The 12,393-nt window shown below is 46.9% G+C and overlaps 1 protein-coding gene across 1 annotated transcript in view; it reads left to right on the forward strand.

Moving 5' to 3' along the window:
* Positions 1–12,393, forward strand: part of LOC126521562 (uncharacterized) — a 40,426-nt gene that overhangs the window by 11,738 nt on the left and 16,295 nt on the right. The window lies entirely within an intron of this gene.

Below are 12,393 nucleotides of genomic sequence, written 5' to 3' on the forward strand. Positions count from 1 at the left end.
TCTGGTGTCGAGAAAAACGTTGTAGGGGCCATTACTCATTAAAGAGGTTTATTATGTTGCTTCTTTTATTACATTCATTTTAGTTTATGTAACTTGATTTCTCATTTACCTACCTCACTTAATTTCTCACTTGCGTGGCCAATTACCGTGGTGGGGTATGTGCCATGTTCAAAAGAACTCAACATCCAACTAGAGTCCAACCAAATAAATCGCATCAAGCCAGCTTGGGTAGAATGCGTGCAGGAGCTGTTCGTCTGTCCTTCCACGTGTCTGCCATTATATACGAAAGATGCGTAGCTATAGTTGGGCGAGTCGGTACAATAGCATTTTTTACCTACAGCATGAAGAATACGTATACTGGGCACATAGGAAGGTCGACAACGTGCCGACCCGTGTCATGTCGTCCTGTCGCCCAATTCATGGCCTATACACCTTAGCGGGTGCGAACCATGACAGAGGTCCGACATCATCATCATCTTCATCGTCACTTCTGTGGCTCGCACTGTAGGCAAATATGTCATAATACTACACGTTCTCTGTCTGCAGATCATCACAAATTAGAGCATGCTAAGTGCATGCTAATTTGTTTTTATTCTGTCACTCTTCTTTGCAAGGAAATGAAGGCATGTCAGTCGCTTAAGTGCAAGTGCAGGGACATGTCGCCTCCTAGCGTAGGATCAAGCAACAAAAGAAGTTCTTGAGAAACGTGCAAGTGTAGCGGCTACAGCGATGTGTGCGTTGCTTGCGCGGAACATTCAGAGCGCAAGCAAACGATGCGTTCATCTGCTCGAACGCTTTAGAATATGTCAAGTTACGATTGCCGCTGTGACCGTTAAAGAGTGCGTATCTGTACTTGCCGAATTGTTTGTTTGTAACGCAAGCTCAATGTCCGCATAACCTTTGCGTCTTTTGTTTGGGCATCGCGACCGGTACTTAAAGTGTGGGAAATAATACAGGGTGTCGCAGGCTAAGTTATCACAATCTGTTAAAAAGAAACTGATACCATAATGATTATGAGACCCCCGCTGTTAGGTCTCATCAGTCCTCTTCCGCCAACAGGATAATTTAGATGTGCTAATTACACGTGAAATTATAGAAGCATACCCATTATTTTTTTATTTTTAAATAAAAGGCTCACCTTCCGATGGAAAAGCTGTTATTGTGTCCTAAAACATCCCATTCAGTTGTTTTCAGTACGCCATGTCCTGCGTACTTATTTTCTCCCGTGTTTCACTCGTACCGCACGTAATAAGAAAAACGCCGCCTGATTGCGCGCTTGCTCGCTGCCCCGTCAATGGCCCCAAAGGGATTCGAAAGAACTAACCTATACGTAAACAAGTAGTCTCAGTATATTACAAGTAATATTCTGCGGCATTAGGGCAAGAAGGTTGTACCCAACACCTGGTTGGCAGCGCATATGCCACATAGCACCTAACAGTATTGAATTCTTTGCGTTCAACTAATATGAATGATTCGAGCAATAAAAACACTGCAGTCCGAATGATTGCAGTCAGACACTTTAAATGAAGAATACACATTCTCATTTGTCTTTCAACTAGCGACGGCGTGCCGTGATTAGCGAAAGCCGTTTGCGTGGCTAGTTCAGAAATGTCTTTTCAGACCTATAGGCAAGCTGGAGCTGGCAGATTTTCAGCGACTCTTCGCTTTACCAGACCTAAACTGACGGGTTCGGGTCATGACTCCATGGTTTGCATAAAGTAGGCTAATTCCTTGCTGGCAACAGTTCGTTGCTGGCAATAGCCTCTACTAGGTCGTGCCTCTAAGGCTTAACAGCCATCGTAGGGAGGCGAGGAAACTGCACGGACGACGCGAAAAGGAACACATCGCTTTTCTCACTGTCTCTGTTTTAGCGGAGTAAGCGTCTACTTTGTTTGTACGCGTCGCCTTCGTCCGTTTCACAAAGCAAACAATCGCCAAGTTTCAATGAAGCGTTGCAAGAGAGACACGTGAAAATGATGACGCTCAGGATGGATGAGTGCTAAGGGGAGGTCGCTTCAAAATAGCACGCGAGAGAAAAGGCTGCGCGAACAATATGGCACAACGACAAAAAATGCGCAGAGTCAAAGCGACAACCGCCATGAAACGTGAAGGTGACCGCAAACAGGATTGTGGCAAAAACAGCGAATGCGCCTGGGCAGCATTGTGAATGAACAGAACCGGGCACAAACATGTTAAGTCATGAATATATTGACGTATAGTGACAAGACCATGCGGTGTATTAAGAAGAAGAATGCCGCATGACGCGATTACAAGCACAGAGAGCCAACCAGTTTCCCTGCATACTGTAATGAGTGCCTTTCCAGATCGTTCACGCTCTGTGAATAGTCGTCGGCCAATCATAATCCTTTTCCCTCATACTTCTTAGTGACCGTGGTTTACAGTGCCTCAACGATAACATCAGCCTCCCCGCAGGGGCGTCTGCGTGAGCAGGCGTTTGGTGTGTTGCGACACCACGTACCCGAGCACACGAGGGTCGGACCCTCCCGCGTGCAGCCGTGCGCGGCTTAGCCATGTCCGGGGAAACGGGGATCCTGGGGGTTGAGCCGATGCCGGGTGTTCGGACTGTTAAGGCCCCCCGGTGGAGGCAACACGCCTCTTCGGTCTCTGCTTCACGTAGATGGCACCTCCAGGCTGACCCACCTGGGGGAAATGGACAGTCGCCTTTTCCTGTTCCCCTCTTCAATCTTTTTCTTTCCTATCTTCTTTCTTTTACTGTCCTATCATCTCTTCCGCCACTTCCTAATTTTCCTAGGGCGGCTAGGGTTAACCTTGTGTATGTGCTCTTCCTTGGGTATAATATATTAAGTTTTAGTGACAATGTGCGGTTGGCACCTGCAGCCTTACGCGTTAAGTTCTGCAGCGTCCCCGAGTTGGGCTCCGTGGTGGGTGGCCGCCATTGCTGCCGAAAACAAACCAAAATACTATGGGAACACCCGCATTTCCCCGCCTACTTGATCGTCACCCTCAGAAGAGGGGACGCGCCGAAGACTTAAGATCATGTTTCACACGCACAAAAGAGACCTACCCGAAATACCACGTAGTACACAGTGAGAACTCTGAAAAACAAGCCAGATTCATTTCACCATTCACAGTAGCAAAATCTTTGACCGAAGCCTTAGGGACAGGTTATAAATTGATCAATATGGCTAGTGGAGGCCTTCTTCTTGAGATCTCTCAGAAAAATCAGTATGAGAAACTAGGCAGTTTTGTGACATTTGGCAATATACCAGTCTCTGTTACACCACACAGATCAATGAATAGCTCACGCGGAGTCGTGTCAGAGGCAGACCTCCAATATATGACAGAAACTGAACTCCTTGAAGGGTGGAAAGAACAAAATGTCACCAATGTAAAACGTATTATACTTAGACGAGACAACAAGGAAATCCCCACCAAGCATCTTGTCCTAACACACGCATCCAGCGTACTGCCAGAAATCATCGAAACAGGATATATCAGGTTAACTGTCCGACCATATATCCCCAACCCTAGATGGTGTTTCCAATGTCAGAGGTTCGGCCATGGCTCGCTGAGCTGCCGTAGTCAAATAACTTGTGCGAAGTGTGGAGTCCAGGGCCACCCCTCCGACAACTGCAGTGGCACACCTCACTGTGAACTGCAGTGGTGACCATCCAGCCTACTCACGCTCCTGTCCGAACTGGAAAAAAGAAAAGGACAATAACCATCAAAGTCAAAGAAAACATTTCTTTGGTGATCACCCCTAACAGGTGCTCACCTTTCCACAACACACCTTATGCTGATGCGGCGCGTCGGGGGGCAGCGTCGCAGAGGCCATTGCCAAGTGCCCAGCGCGCGTGCAGCGATTAGGTACCTTTGGCTCCTGTCCCCAGAGTGGAAGTAGGTAAGCCTACTCCATCTAACCAGCAAACAGGCCAGGCTACCCTTGGGTTGCCGGCCCCACAAGAATTATCTGCGGCAACCTGCGCTACACGCAATGATCCCGCAGGACCGATAATGGCCCCGAAGGTAGGCGCAGCCAAGGCTGCCTCAACCTCCCTGGCCCCTTCCAGCGCTGGCAACAGCCGGCGCAGCCAAATCCCACAGGGAGCCCCATCGACCTCCAGGCGGGTGGGCGCAGGGGTCTTGCCTTCCGAGGTGGGGCTCTCTCGGACAACTTCTCGCTCTCAAGAGCACGTGTCCGGCGCCTCACAAGAGGCAATGGACACTACATCTATCCTCACGGCGCCCCAAGCGCCTAAGGAGCGGCGAGGCTCCCTCGAACGCTCCAGAAAGGACAAAACCCCCGTTATAGGGCCTCTAAAGAGCTTTGTAATCTAATCTCTGTAATCTCTGTAATCACTACTTCTGCTTCTGTACACACAGCCCCAATTTACTTCCAATATGGATACACAAGTTATTCAATGGAACGTCAGTGGTCTTCTTGGAAAGAACTTATCCACGAACACAATCCAAAGGTGCTGTGTTTACAGGAAACACACCTAAAATCGAAACACAAACACACTTTCTCCGACAGTATGTTACTTTCCGCGAAGATCGCGACGATGCTATCGCATCATCGGGCGGAGTTGCATAAAAGCACAGCGTGTCAACGTTTACAGCTACGAACGCCCCTTGAAGCAGTGGCGGTTCGAGTTGTTCTCCTAAACAAACTTATCTTTATTTGCTCGCTTTACATATCCCCACATTACCAATTAAACAAACATGAATTTCAATCCTTTATAGATGAATTGCCAGAACCTTATGTTGTTCTTTGCGATTTCTATGCACACAGCTACCTGTGGGGCTACCCTCGTATAGATGCGTGAGGTCGTCTTGTTGAACAGTTCCTTTTTTCTTCTGGTGCGTACCTGCTGAATAAGAAGGAACCCACATATTACTCTCTTGCAAACAGAACCTTTTCTTCAATCGACCTTAGCATAGTTTCCCCTTCTATACTGCCTGAACTTGAATGGGAAGTCACGAACAATCCTTACGGGAGCGACCACTTCCCCATACTGCTCAGAACATCTAAAGAAAATGAATATCCTCCACAGGCTCCTAGGTGGAAGATCGATACAGCCGATTGGGAGAAATTTCGAACTCTCACTAGTATCTCATGGGCTGACATGTCTTCTTTAGGAATTGATGCTGCTGTGGAGTATTTTACAGCATTCATAATAGATGCCGCATCTAAATGCATATCCGAAGTAAGTGGTTTGGCATGCAAACGACGTGTACCGTGGTGGAACCACGAATGTAGGATCGCTTGTAGGAAACAGAACAAAGCGTGGGGGTCGTTATACGCTTCTCCCACTGCAGAGAATCTTGTTAACTTCAAGAAAGTAAAGTCTGGAGGCAGGAGAACACGCCGACATGCCAGAAGAGAAAGTTGGCAGAAGTTTTTATCGGGCATCAACTCGTATACAGATGAGGCCAAAGTCTGGAACAGGGTTAATAGGATAAGAGGGCGACAAACATATTCACTCCCTTTGGTAAACACACAAGGCGATACCCTGCAAGACCAGGCAGATTCACTTGGGGAGCATTTTGAGAGCGTGTCAAGTTCAACCCATTATTCACAATCCTTTCTCAAATATAAACAAATAGAAGAATGTAAGCCATTCATAAGAAAATGTCGACAGAATGAACCGTACAACCGACCTTTCAGTATTGCCAAGGTGAGAGCTGCCTTGAGCTCATGCAAGAACTCTGCACCGAGATCTTACGGAATCATGTATGAAATGCTCAAAAACTTACACAATGATACGCAAGTTACACTACTCACACTTTTCAACACTTTTTGGACCGTGGGATACTTTCCAACCGTATGGAAAGAAGCCATTGTGGTCCCAGTTTTGAAACAAGGCAAAGATCCTTCCTCCATGGTAAGTTACCGCCCGATAGCCCTCACAAGTTGCCTTTGTAAGGTATTTGAAAAAATGATTAATCGGCGACTCATTCATTTCCTTGAACTGAGCAAAATGCTTGATCCCTATCAGTATGGCTTCAGAGAAGGATGGTCCACAACCGATCATCTTGTACGTATTGAAGGATATATCCATGACGCATTTGTACACAAACAGTTTTTCTTATCCATATTCCTCGACATGGAGAAGGCGTACGACACAAGGTGGCGCTACCGCATGTTGAGAGACATCAGAAATGGGCACTCATGGCAAAATGCTAAACCTAATAGAAATCTATGTGCCCAATCGTACCTTCCGGGTAAAAGTCGGCAATGTACTGTCACGTCCTTTTATACAGGAAACTGGTGTACCCCAGGGAGGCGTGCTCAGCTGCACACTCTTTATTGTTAAGATGACAACACTTCGTGCTTCATTACCACCAGCCATTTTTTATTCCGTCTACGTGGACGACATTCAAATAGGTTTCAACTCCTGTAACCTCCCAGTGTGCGAGCGACAGGTGCAGCATGGCCTGAAGAAAGTGTCAAAGGGGGCAGAGAAAAATGGATTTAAAATCAATCCTCACAAAAGCTCTTGTGTTCATTTTACAAGAAAGAGAGGCCTGGTCCCGGATCCTTGTTTAGAACTGTGTGAACAACGATTACCTGTCAACAAAGAACACAAATTTCTAGGTATTATACTTGACTATAGGCTCGTCTTCATTCCGCACATTAAATATCTGAAAGAAAAATGTCTAAAAACAATGAACTTAATGAAACTTCTATCCCAGACTACATGGGGTAGTGACAGGAAGTGTCTAATGAATCTCTACAGTAGCCTAATACAGTCATGATTGGATTATGGTGCCGTAGTGTATAACCCAGCCGCCCCGAGCGCGCTAAGGATGCTGGATCCTGTCCACCATCTAGGTATCCGCTTAGCCACTGGCGCTTTCAGAACAAGCCCGATTAAAAGCTTATATGCCGAATCGAATGAGTGGTCACTCCACCTGCAGAGATCATACATGAGCTTTACCTGTTTCCTTAAAGTGCACTCTGATCTTGAACATCCATATTTTAATACCGTAACCGATATGACGTGTGCTACACTTTTCCGCAATCGTTCCTCTACAAGACAGCCTTTCTCGCTGCATGTGAAGGAGCTTAGCGATGCAATGCACGTCCCACTACACGGGCATAGCCTAATGCGCCTAACCAAGCTATTACCTCCTTGGGACTGGCAGGTGATAGAATGTGACGCATCCTTTCTAAAAGTTACAAAGCATGCTCCAGAGGTCGAAATCCGAATGCATTTCCTAGAACTTCAGTACAAGCACTCGTGCACAGAGTTCTACACAAACGCTTCCAAGTCACATGCCGGAGTGTCCTATGCAGCCGTCGGCCCATCCTTCTCGGAATCCGATGTACTACATCCAGACACAAGTATACTTACGGCAGAGGCCTACGCATTATGGTCAGCTGTAAAGCATATAAGGAAATCAACACTCCAAAAAGCCGTTATATATACAGACTCACTAAGTGTGGTGAAGGCCTTAATGTCACTCTGCAAGCATAAAAATTCCGTACTCACTGAGGTCTATTCCGACCTGTGCAAAGCTTATCTATCTAACCAGCATATCATTATATGCTGGGTACCTGGCCATAGGGGAATCGAAGGTAACGTTCTGGCAGACCAGATGGCCACGTCAATTGCATCCCCTGCTGTTAATACCACTGCTTTGGTGCCTCTCACAGATCTGAAATCTTTCATACGAAAGAAACTGCGAAACCACTGGCAACGCATGTGGGACGCAGAAGTAAATAACAAACTGCATGTGATAAAGCCACAGTTAGGTTCTTGGCCCTCCGCAAGAATATCACGGCGAACAGATGTCCTATTCTGTCGTCTCAGAATAGGACACACATTTGGGACCCATCATTTTCTATTTACTGAAAGTTAACCTCCAACCTGTGGTAGACGCGGTGAGAGGCTGACCGTCCTCCATGTGCTCCTGGAGTGTCGGGAAGCCGAAACGGAGAGAAAGAAACATTTTCCGCTTGCATACCATTATTACATCGCTCTACACCCGGCTATGTTTCTTGGTAAGGAACCCCTTTTTAACACCAAGGCAGTCCTCAACTTCTTAAATGATGTTGTCCTACATGTTATAAGCCCATTAAATTTGTAGAGCATCCTCGTTCCAGAGGATGCCGCTGCAATAATTGTTTTGCATAGCACGTGCCTCCAGGCCCTTGTGTTTCAAGGGCTCTAAGGAGGCAGTAGTGCTCTAGCCAATCTTATAAACTGATATATTTTACACATCGTATCATTCTTTTGAAATGCATCTTAATGTTCATAGTACATGTCATACGTCATCACCATATTCTTATTATATAGACTTTACGCACTTTAGAGCGACTATTTTTAGGGCCCCTTTACAGCCACGTCACACCACTTCATAGAACTCATAATTACACTGCAAACTCATTACCACGGACATGACGCCCTTTGGTCATACTTGGCCCTTGCGCCATTAAACATAAAAAATTCATTCATTCATAACATCAGCCTATTTCACATAGGTGGACGGCCTCTCACAGCGATCTCAAATTACCATTGCCTTGCCCAACGGACTCAATCTTATGCCTACAATTTCCGTTATCTCCTCCCAACGCCAAACCTTTGGCCTATTTGATGGCCTCTCTTACTTTATCTTGGCAGCCATTCGGTTACTGTAGACATCCTGTCGTTTGCTTACGCATCACATGACCTGAACACTCTCTATTTATTTCTCTTAATCTCTGGTTGAATATCAGCTATCCACGTTTGCTCTCTGACGACAAATTCATTAGCAACGTTTAACCAAAGGGCCCTTAGTTCACTTTGTATGAACTTTTTTTCTTCTGCGTTTGTTCACCTTTTGTGGAGCAGCATTCCCGCTATATTGAAATATTAGAAGAATTTTCAGGATATTTGAACCGACAAAACATCACGCGGTGCTCACGACTCACTAAATATGCCGGCCACTCATCAAAACGACCACCTACACGGACAACTACTCTTGCAACGGATCAGATGCGTCGGAAGGCTACTGCGTATTCATTTGCAGCCGTGCCGCTACTGCCCGGGCTAGTGGATGCTTGATATTTTCTTCAGCGCACTGTTCCGCAGCTCAGGGCCCGTATTGACAAACTGCTCTTACGCTAGAATCGTTGGTATACAAGAGAAAATTCCCGCCAATCTTGATGCTGGAGATATTCATAGAGCAAGCGGCCAGCCAATGGCAAAGAGCGCTCTCGAACGAAAAGCTTTGTGACTTTGGCCCCTCGTGTACAAATAATAAGGCTTGTTAGGTACAGCCTTGAATGATTAAAACCGGTGGAAATGCAAGCTCTTGTTCTTCTGATACTGTGACACCATGGCGCGCATATCCTTCCACGCACCGTGAAAACAACACGAAAATTACTTATTGAAAGTTAATTATGAACGGAAATGTTTTACTGAAAAAGAAGATAAAACGCATCTTGCAACAAAGGCACCACAAAGCAATGTAAAGCACAACATGAAACGAAAGACACTGCAAGAAGCCCTGGTTTTGGTCCTTCCAGACTGCCCAAAATAGGGTCCTTCGGGCATTCTCTAGACTGATTGCTTGCGCTGTAGAACGTTCTTGACCCGAAATTGTTTACTGCGACAACAGTGCACGGCCTATATTACATTTCTCCATCTGCCTGTCCATGCAACTGCCATTCATATAACCTCTCCAGGCTCTCATTTTCCACTTATACATGCGTTCTCTCCCTTCAGCGCAGGGTTCCCCCAGCTTTCCTTGTCGTTGCCTAATGTGCTCAGTTCTCCTGAGTCCTTTACAACCGTCCTACTCGACCTAGGTCAGTGCACTGGGCTGTGCTCTCACCTCGTGAAGTCAGAGCATAAGGCTCGCATGTCTCTTGTTATTTAGCACGTTGTGGTTAGAGCCGCTAAGGCTAACCAATTGCAGGTCGAACCTATAGACAATACTAGTCTGAAGGTATGCACAGCACCACTTGGAGCACCTAGGATGTGTGCAAGTTGGCAAGCGCATACCTGAGCAGACGCTATTCTCTCAGACTTTCGACATCACCGAGTGTATTCCGATACTGGATGACGCGGATCCGGGTGCATGCAAGCAGGTGTACGTTTCAGACAGCACGTATTAATATATTTGCATGTGTGTTTACTGGCGCCTTTGCTTGGGGGCACCTGGGCCGCTGATCAACAGAATTACAGCTTTTCCCGAGCTATGCGCCTGGGTCGAGCCGGTGGGGAGGCTTCTTCGTTCAGCTCTGAGTCGGGGCTCGCACCTCGAAATAACTCTTCAACTCGCGCCCTTTCGTACACACCGAGGCCCAAAAGAACTCCGTGCCTTTTCTGTGGCGCACCGTCCCACTTGACTCTTCAGCCCAAGACCACCACATTGTTAGCCGAATACTTTTCGCTTTGCCGTTGACAATCCCGACAGCTCGCCCGTAGAGCTGGGCCCGCAAGTTGAGACTCGAGCGAAACTTGATGAGAGCGCTCACGTAGTTGGCTTCGTCAACGCCTCCGGTGACAGCTGTCGCGAAGGATTTGGCCACCTCGATACAGGCGCCCGACGCGAGCCGTTTCACGCTCCGTGCCACACCTCCCTGAAGTGCCTTGCGTGATTTGCGCACTACACTTGGCCGTCACGTGGCGGGACAAGATATCTCTCGGAGGATCGACCTAGACGGCACGCTGAGAATACGCGCTTGGGATTCTGAGCACGTCCAACGACAGCCCACACTACCTCCGGCCTTTTCCTTCTCGCCGTGCCCGCACGCGAGCTTTATGGAATGCCGCCTGCCCTGAAGGTCAATGGACCCTCTGTCGCCTCCGATTTTAAATGCAACAGCATTTATTGGACTTGTGCCGTCGCATTCCGTCGAAAGCCTGGGATATCCGGCCTATGCCATTGGAACACAACAGAGAAAAAAAGGACGGGTATCAGGATTGGGGTGATACAGCAGGGGAGGGGGAGTGGGGCTCGTTCCACTGCAGTGTTCGAAGAGCTGGCAATGCAGGCAGCCTGCAAGAGGCTGCAGGCAACGTCCACGCCCTAAAGGCTGTGGTTCTGCCTGAGTGCTGGCTCGTGTGCCTTTTCGGTACAGCGGAAAATCGCACCTTGCTTAGACCTCAGACTTAAAGATGGTTGCCGCTACAGACAGCCAGGTAATTCTGTGGCGGGCAAGTGCAACTCCTGTAACCCATTACTTGTTCCGTGTATCCCCCGTTTAAGAGGGTTAGCTTCGAAAAATGACTAATTAACTCCACCATGATGCTGAAGCGTTTATAATTTGGGAAATCCACAGAGAAATCAAAATGTCAAGTCATATTGTGTTTTTTGTCTTTTATTCTTCTCTTTCTTCTGCCCTTTTTCTTGTATCGCCCTTGCGCCCTACCACGTTCCTCATTTGCAGAGTAGCATGTCGGCGAATACATTTATGTCGACAAACCTCTCTACTCTTAGATAAAGAATTCCCTATTTCTCTTCATCTTATATAGAAGTGTATTATTAATGATGCTCGAATAAGCGGAAAAAATCGTCTGCAGTATAGTCGGGCAACTTCCAGATATGGTGGCCATGTCGTGCAACAGGTGGGATTAGCCTGGCGTGCTAGGCCAGTAATTCTTCCGCCTGCGCGTCTATGACGATGGCAATACTGATTTCACCAAGCATTGCTCAAATCAGCGTGTCAAATACCAGCAACGGTCCACGATGTTCACCGAGATAAATGGAAATTCGGACCTGAGCATTTAGCAGAACATCACTATGAGAGAATAGAAAACAAAGGCTAATTGAAAGTCTGGGAGGTTGATCAGGACAGAGCCTGGTTGGCCACCCTTCACCGGGGATATCACTCAAGAGCACCAGTTTAGCCCCAGTTATGCAATGTCTGTCCTCTAGTTCACAGTCCTTAACTGTCATGCTAGCTCGCACTTATTCTCCTTAAGTATGTACTCTGATTTCTTTATGTATTGCCATGTTGCTTATTTAAATTCGTAATTTTCTTTGATTGTTTAAAGTCATACAAAACAGCAATATTTCTTTTTTTGTTGTTTTGTACGTAACCAGTCTTACACGTGTTTGTATTACTCCCCCCCCCCCCCCCCCCTTATGTAATGCCTTCGGGCCTTCAAGGTGATAATAAATGACATGAAATGAAATCATTCATTGGCGAGCGCGCAAGTTGAACAAGATGATATGTGACAAAGAACTCCAGGTCAGTGTCTCTTTCATCTACCCGTTCCGGAACAGATAATCCTCTAATGCCGACTTCACCAGACGTCTGTAGAAACTCGAAGGCGTTCTTAAAGACAAAAGATTGAGTTAAACATTGACCGATTTTAACTGACATGCACTGACGGCCATGTGTGTGTACTCGTACATCCGCTATGTAGCTCTTTTACATTTCCGTCCGTCATTCTCCCTCGCTTTTTCCGTCTT

This window comes from Dermacentor andersoni, chromosome 6 (assembly GCF_023375885.2).
Source record: "Dermacentor andersoni chromosome 6, qqDerAnde1_hic_scaffold, whole genome shotgun sequence".
In the NCBI taxonomy this organism is placed as follows: Eukaryota; Metazoa; Arthropoda; class Arachnida; order Ixodida; family Ixodidae; genus Dermacentor; species Dermacentor andersoni.